This window comes from Macrobrachium nipponense, chromosome 12 (genome assembly GCF_015104395.2).
Source record: "Macrobrachium nipponense isolate FS-2020 chromosome 12, ASM1510439v2, whole genome shotgun sequence".
Taxonomy (NCBI): Eukaryota; Metazoa; Arthropoda; class Malacostraca; order Decapoda; family Palaemonidae; genus Macrobrachium; species Macrobrachium nipponense.
This window is the reverse complement of record NC_087205.1, coordinates 85,572,859-85,581,410: the sequence shown is the minus strand read 5'-3', so window position 1 is coordinate 85,581,410 and position 8,552 is coordinate 85,572,859. Positions and strand designations below refer to the sequence as shown.

Genomic DNA, 8,552 nt, shown 5'->3' with positions numbered 1-8,552 from the left:
ATATATAATATATACGTATATGTGTATGTAGTAAACAAACAAATACATATATCATTGTTGTTGCTATCATTACAACTGCTTCTACTGTTATTGCTTATACTAATGATAATTCAATTCAGTACCTGTCATTACTGAAAGTAAATGCCAAACAAAATAAATGCGCTCTTCTGTAAACGCGTTAAATGCCATGGCGAAGTGTCGTATTTAAACGAACGACCTGTCGATGAGTAATCTGAAATTTGCGTAAAAAGCACAATCAACATGCGCAGTATTAACGAAGGTCTCGTACCCAATAAGCTCTCCCATAACCCACCCTCCCTCGTGTCAACCAATCAGAAATCACGTTTGACTCTGTCGCAGCTTATCTACGCGTGGAAGGCGACCGGGATATTTCTACTTCGAACAAGTGTTCCTTTTATTGCTGCGGGGGACGTCGAGGAACAAACACTTGAGAGACACAGGTAACAAGACGCACTTGAGCACTAGGTATAATGTCTCTTCTCCATATGTTTACTTGAATGGAATTATAGGTTCACTGGGAGTTCAATGAAACTATACTCTGTTTTTTTTCATCTGTCCATCTGCCTGTGGTGTTTTGTATGGTAACACTGCGCCCCGGGCTTTAGATAGTTACGCTATGTGTAAGTTTTAGGTAAATAAAAGGATATCTGGGCGTGCATTTGCAACTGAAAAGTGTTTTAATAATTTACTGTATGCGAATTACACCGTTAAATATTCGAAATAGGATATTATTATAATCGTTGAATGTAAGCTGAATGTAACTATCTAAAGCCCGGGGACGCAGTGTTGCCATACAAAAACACCACAGGCGGATGGACAGATGAAAAAAAACAGAGTATAGTAAATTATCAGAATATATCATTAACTGTTTATTTGTGTGAAGAACTTCACTACTTTCATTGTGATAACAGTTTGGCGGTTTTGCGTGTGTTTGTGCAAATTTACATATATATATAATATATACCTATATATAATAATATATATATGTGTGTGTGTGTGTCTGAAATCTTTTTTTTATTTTACATTCCCCTTAACTCTCAAATTGTCTGAGCAGTAAATCAGATATTTTCCAAGAACACACCACAAAATTTGTAAACTTCAAAGTAAAGCAGAGTCGAAAAACGTCAGATATATGCTCATATTGTGTCTAAACTTCGCTGAAAATAATCTCATGTAGTACTGGTAAAACATTCGAAGTAACGTCATGGAATGCGGGTAAAACGTTCAGGATATCCGTTTTTTAGAAGATAAATAATATACGTTAACTACGTTTCAATATCGTCAGTGATCACAAAAGGGGCCTTCTACTGACAATGAAACTTTTCACTGCTTCTTTATCTGTTGCAACTGGATTTATGTAAATATACACATATACATATAGTATATATATATATATATATATATATATATATATATATATATATATATAATATATAACATATATATATAATATATATATATATGTATATAATATATATATATATATAATGACTACAATAAATGCATATATATATATAATATATATATATATATATATATATAATATATATATATATTAATAAAGATTTTAAAGTTATTTATGAGTGTCCGCTTCTAATAAAATGGCAACACAATTAAAAAGATCAGATTTTGTAGGAAAATTACTGTTAGGCAAGGACCTTGTTTAATACTCTGTCTTGTCGAGCTAGATGCTAAGTTTGAGTGATACACGGTAACAAAATTTTTTACAATACTTATATTCCATTTACTCTAATACTTACACCATTTTATCTAACGACTTCGAAAATATATGATGTGCGTAAACAAGAGAAATTAGACATATTAGACATATCCAACCAGATAATTTTCCAACTCAATATAGATAAGTTCGGTCCTCATAGTATATCACCTGACCATAAAAAGCACAAAAACAATTTACAGAACCATTCTACAAAAACGCTGTTCGACCAACAATTCTCAATCAATCACCAACGCCAATAACCAAAAACAATTAGACAACTAAATGAAAAATGGCTGAAATCCACTAATATATAAGTCTTACCAATCGGTTGCTATTTTTAGTTGGTAAATCCAGAGTCACTTGTTACACTAATAAATCCACAAGTCACACTTAATCTTGTTTAACGTTCTGCCTAAGTGAACTCAATATATAAATAAAACATGGAAGACAAACAACCAATGCCACGGGTAGGAGACTGCCCTCTATTACTAGTCAGATGTAAAATTACAAAAGTTTAACTATACAAATATTACCTGTATAATTCACCAATGGGGCATTCCAGAATAAGGCGAATCAAAACATGAGCTGAAATACGACCACGTAACCATTAAGGGAAAGTCAACCTAAAGCAGGCAAGAAGAGGAATGTTGCTCAACAGTGAAGGAGAAAATATTAGTATGATAATGGAATACATGTAAATGTATTCTCCTGAATGTGTCATTTCCCATATCAAAATATATTATATATATATATATATATATATATATATATATATATATATATATATATATTATATAACTGAAAGGGAAGAATAATCGAGTCACCTAAATTGACTGAAGGGGACAAGATATTGATTTCATATACTCTTTAACTTAAATATCTTGATGGACCTCGAGTAATCCATCTTTACTGTTTAGGCTCCTAAGAACCAATAAACACCAAGGATATTCCCTGAATTCTAGATGAAAATGCCTTTTAAATGCGCAATTTGGCCAATCACCTTGTTTTTTAAGCTATAAATTTCGAGTTTATGACCGGCTTCAACATCGATTCTATACAATAAGGTGTTTGTGTTACATAACCTATGCTTATTTTGGGGTAGTAACTCTATAAAGCGTCAAAATTACTACCTACCTAAAGAGCTGTTGCCATACATATTCTCTAACATCTGAATGAGTCGTATCTTCAGTAACATGACCCAGCTTCATCGGTTTGATTTTTCCTGCGTCGTGTTCACCCGAACTCCCCTTTTGCCGTTCTCATTATTCATTTCACGTATTGTTTTGACTACCTGCTGCTTATTTACGACTTTTTTCTTCGTGGTGTCGCAACTATCTATGGTATTCATAACTCCTAATCCCTCCCACTAAAAAAAACTATACACACACACACACAACGGTTGACACTGGCTTTAATTCTACTCACTCATGCGTTTCGTTGGTCCTTTTGACTCCGATGTCTGGCGCCTCGCAGTAACCTTATATTTCCAACTATTTCCGGCATCCCAGTCCAGTCACGAAGCAGATCTTCAATATCGAGTGCATGCAGATTTTCCAGGAGTTTGTCTATCATCTCTCATATCTATCTATAGTTCTCACTGGATTCAATTTTAAAACTTCTTTATCTGAAAGAGAGAAACATTGCATATCAGTCATTTACGAAGCGCTCATAAATGTCGGTGGCTTTAGGTCCTTAATCAGAACATGGTAAATCTGTCATATTCGATTAAAAAAAAATCATTCACCTCGGCCATATATAATGCATATTTTTAAAGTCATGAAATAGAGGCTAGTTTATTAACTTTGTTATATACGTGGAATGATTCCTCAAGCGATAGATGAAGTAAACAATTATACTGAGCCTCTAAAGACTACCATGACCTCCATGGTCTGTCTTAAAAATATCATTTTAGTTTGGAATTGTGGAGAGGACACTGACATAAATGTTTACTGTTCTCTCAAATTCGTTGTCTTTACATTGTCCTTGCAATTACTACCTAATTTCTTATGTTTGTATGCTAAGAAAATCATGCAAAACCATTTATATCTGTAAGGAAACTTCCAGGTTCAGCTCTGAATCTTGTCATGAGATGTTTTTCTTCTTAATTTCCTATCAGACAACCATGGACCATCAAAATTCTCGATTCCGGCCAGCAAAGACACTGCTGTTCGTCATGACAATGGCCGCGGTTGCCCTGGTGCCCGCTGCGTCTACTTCAGCAGCGAACCGCATTGGAAACCGAGATATGGACAGGAGAGAGCCAGGAAACGAAGCTGGTCGTCTGCTGGGGAGGATGGTCACCCAAGTGGTGTCGAAGTATCTGAACAGCTGCCACTTGTTGACGTTAGCTTCGGGACGCACTCTTCTTCTTCCTCTCGTAAAGTACGGGATTTAGTGTTTTGCTCATGTAAAGAAAAACGCTCTCCCCATATTTCTTAGTTCTTATAATCATGTAATATTTCTTTTTTTTATTTAAGTTTTTATTCGATAACTTATTTACGAAACATTACAATAAATCCAGAACTACATATATTTTCATCTAAAATACATTGCATTTCATGTTACAAAAATTCTCGGTGAAATATTTTAATAATTTCTCTTTCAAAATGGCCTTGATATCTGGATTTTTATAATCGAAAGGCACATTCTTGTCTTTGAACAACCACATTATTTACAATGTAACTTGACAAAATTAAAGTTGCAGTCTTCCTTTGTTTCCTCGATGACTCTGGGAAATCAAAATACATAATTCAAGTCATGAAGAAAAATGATTTCACCCAATAAGGGGAACGTTTGATTCTATCGTTTGATTTTATCATTCATTATGCACAAGCAGGGAACTATTCGATAAGTATCATCCCAGCGTCGTGGTCGAAGCTAATTCCTTCTTGGGGATGGAGCGAAGGCCTCGTCTAGATTTGTTAAGAGGGCTGTGGCCTGACTCGAAGGACACCTGTAGAGGAATTGCCCTGGATGTCACTACGGTTGACGCCTATTCGGTGCTGGAGTAAGTTTCTCTTGCTCTCTCTATAAAAGGCTGCTAATTCTTTGGCGGGACTGAGAACGTTGAAAATATCAGACACTAAAATTATAAAATGAGGTCCAGTGATGTTGAAATTAATCATACGTTTTATTCATGTATTAATTGTTCCCGTAATTTTCGTAAAGTTTCAAACATTCCTTCTTCTCTCATTTAAATGAATTTCAAAGTTCTGTCCAAAGACCTAGCAGTGAACTGCGAAATAAAAGAAAAACTCCTGAACGTTTGAATGCGTTAGGAATAACAAGCCACTTTGCATATGCGTCAATTAAGAAAAATGTTAATTGATTTATACGGCAAACTGGTGTCATACAACCAATATCAGTGGTGTCGCTTAAATAAAAGTCTTTTTTTTTCAGTATCCTGGAATCGATCGACCTGTGGCTGCAGCCCAACACGGTGGTCGTGTTTGTAGGGCGGCAGGGAGAAGAGGAGGAAGCTCTGCTCCACCCGACGCTTCGCAACACGCACCACACTCTCTACTTGGCCGTCGACGACACCACCCTTCGACATCTGAAGTCCCCACGATGTTACTTGCCTGTCTGCAAACCAGTACTCGGTGAGGTTATTACGTATTGATTTTCGTAGTAGTTAAGGTTATTACTTAACTCGTACGCCTTTTACGTATTGTTGGTTTTCGGAGTAGCGTCTGAGCTTAATGTCGTTACGCTATTATTTGATGACAGCTTACATAACAAGAATTTCAGCTTCAATCTTCTAAAAATGAAAAGTCGATCTCACAAGACACTTCTTAAATATGCACAAACACAAAATAAATGTCTTAGATATAACAGAATCCCCTTGTATGAAATAGAAATCACTAAATATTTCATGTTTAAAGATCACTGATAATTGTCACCAAAAAGAATGTTACACATGTGAAGACATTCCTCCTCATTCCTACCACAGACTGGCAAAAATCAACCAAAACTTACTGGAGATGTTTCTACTGCAACATAGGAAACCAAGGAATCAAGCCGTACGGATACTGGAATCTTGAGGAAGGGTTACCGCAAAAAGTCCAACTTTTTCAAGGTGAGGTTTATTCTAAGATTTTCCCCAAAAATACAGAGACCTTCCGTAGATCTTCCAGTGTCTACCCTTTCATTTCATTTGATTTAATAGTTTGTGTTAGGTGTTTGGTCTTTTTGTTCTTGATGTTCATGCTAAGAAACGTTCGGTGTGTTAAAATTAACTTTCTTCTCTCCCCCATAAAGAGGATAGTGCTATCAGTGCACCTGACGCGGTAAAACTGTAGACATTACTTAAGGTTCTTTGCAGCGTCCCTTCGGCCCACAGCTGCAACCCATTTCATTCCTTTTACTGTACCTCCGTTCATATTCTTTTTCTTCCATCTTAATTTCCACCCTCTCCTAACAATTGTTTCCTACTGCAACTGCGAGGTTTTCCTCCTGTTGCTCCTTTAAAAAACCTTCTTTACTCTCAATTTTCCTTTAAGCCCTGAATGACTTCATAGGTCCCAGAGCTTAGCCTTTGGCCTTAATTTTATATTTTAATTCCAATTCCAACGTTTCTCTCTCTCTCTCTCTCTCTCTCTCTCTCTCTCTCTCTCTCTCTCTCTCTCTCTCTCTTTATCCTATTGAATCAGATAAAAACATTTATTTTTTATATATAACATACTGTGTCTAATTCTTCAAGCAGCAAGAAAAAATATGTTCAATCTCGCGCTCTGAAGGACGATAATTATTGTAATTGTATCTGACATGAAATAAAATAGTTTCATTGATCCAAATCGTCCTTACCAGTATATAGGTGAGGGCGTAATACCTCACTACTACAGTGTCAGCTGACCCTGACTTGGAATGGAATGAAATGGAATATAGAGTTTAGGCCAAGTGCTGCGCACTATGAGGTCATTCAGTGTTGAAACATAAATTGAAGGTAAAAGTGTAACAAGTGGAAAACCTCGCAGTTGCACTATGAAAAATTGTTAGGAGGGAGGGATAGCAAGATGGAAGAAAGATAATATAAATTGAGGTACAGTATGAGGAATGAAAGGGGTTGCCGCTAGCTGCCGAACGGACGCTGCAGAACGGCACTAAACCCCTACGGGACCTGACGTGGAAGTATTTTCTTCAATAAACATTCAATTCTATCCTAATAGGATGTACCCAGATAGACTTTGAATTCCAACCAATGCACTCATTTATACTATATAGCTATACTATATATGAGACATGGGATTATAGCTACACAAAAAATACGAAAATAACTATAACAGTAAATATGCCCTTTTGCGTCATCACAGATAAACCAGAGCTACATTAATATGAAAACTATTTGTGAGTAATAGTAAGAGATACTATATAATAATTAAGATTAAGAGATACTATACGAACAACCAGAAAAGACGGAGGGCCACGAGAATCTTAAGTTAACATCTGGATTCAGAGCTAAAGTCGCAACTGAACTGCTGTCGATTTTATGTATTCCATTGTGGTAATCTACACTGTCATATCTAATCTAATGTCTTCCTTCCATACTGATCTCATTAATAGCCTTCGTTACAATCATAGCAATAAAGTAGGATGGGCCCCTAGGGTACACTGGACAGGAAGGGTAAAGCAACAGTAGCTCTTTAAAAATCAAGGAGGAAGAACATTATTTTGACATCCCGCTATTAACAATGCCGGGTTGTATTTTATGGAAACCATGTGTGACAAAAATTATAAAATTGACATTAAAAAATCAATTTACTTATCCTATGTGAGAACAGAAAGGCAAGCTAAGCATTCAGAATGCACAGCCTTGTGATTTTTGTTCCCCCAGTGATACTAAAATGAGCACCTTTCTAAAGTTTTTTTTTTATATATACCTAAATTAGTTACCGCCTCTTGTCAAATCAGCAATTTATAAAATGTGTATAGGCTATACCCGAAAATCGTTGCAAAAACCTTACGCTCGGTGATCGTAACTTCCACCTTGGTAATTGCTCTTAACCTGCGCTGCACTACATTCAGCTCAAGTGAAGTATAGGCTACGTGTAATTTGCCACTATGGCCATGTCAAAACGTTTCTACCTATTAATCAGTGTATGATAAACTTGGTTATCCTTTTCGACTGTAATATATCTATGCAGTATCTGGCCTCCATTTGTCTATATATGATAATATAAAACATAACTCAATCGCGCGAAAAACACAATTACTAGGCTTATTTTGACAGACAAATACCATGAACATAATAAAACGCTACCCGTAAGATAGTAAAGCCGGCAGAGGTACTAACATGGTGCGCTACCGGCATTAGGCCAACCAAATGCACCCTCTTATAGACTTACTTTACCTCCATTCCAACTTCCTTTCTTCAGTTTTGCTGTTCAATCCCTGAAGGCCTACTAAACATCTTTATTTTCTTGATCTTGTGGCCCCACCACTCCAACTTCCTCTCTTCACTGTCTTAAGCGCGGAATGACCGGAGGTGTTCCAGTATTTGGCTTGACAGCCTACATTTCATAAAGTTAAAAATCATAGGCTAACTCAGGTTAGGTATCACAAGTGTTTGGCAGAGACCATCTTTGGTAAAGTTGCACCTTGGAATGAAATACTACAGTTATTCTGTACTTTGCCAACATTTTTTCAGTGTACCAACACACAGCATTCCTGGATTTGCATGCCACTTATAAGCCTCTATATTTAGGCTTTTAACGACAGAATAATACCGTAAATATATCACACTGCTCAGCACAAATCAAAAGATACCAGACCAAAACACACGCTAAGCTATTGATTGCTGATAGGTGGTTAGTCA

The 8,552-nt window shown here is 36.2% G+C and overlaps 1 long non-coding RNA gene across 3 annotated transcripts in view; it reads right to left on the bottom strand.

Moving 5' to 3' along the window:
• Positions 1-8,549, bottom strand: part of LOC135225038 (uncharacterized) — a 15,518-nt gene extending 6,969 nt beyond the window's left edge. The window contains exons 1-2 of one of the 3 annotated variants that reach the window (XR_010316888.1): positions 7,998-8,549; positions 3,167-3,365 (exon numbers count right to left, since the gene is read on the bottom strand). This is a non-coding gene — a long non-coding RNA (uncharacterized LOC135225038). The remainder of the gene's footprint in view (positions 1-3,166; positions 3,366-7,997) is intronic. The other 2 variants (XR_010316889.1, XR_010316890.1) reach the window with 2 other exon arrangements.
• Between the last annotated feature and the right edge of the window lie 3 nt (positions 8,550-8,552).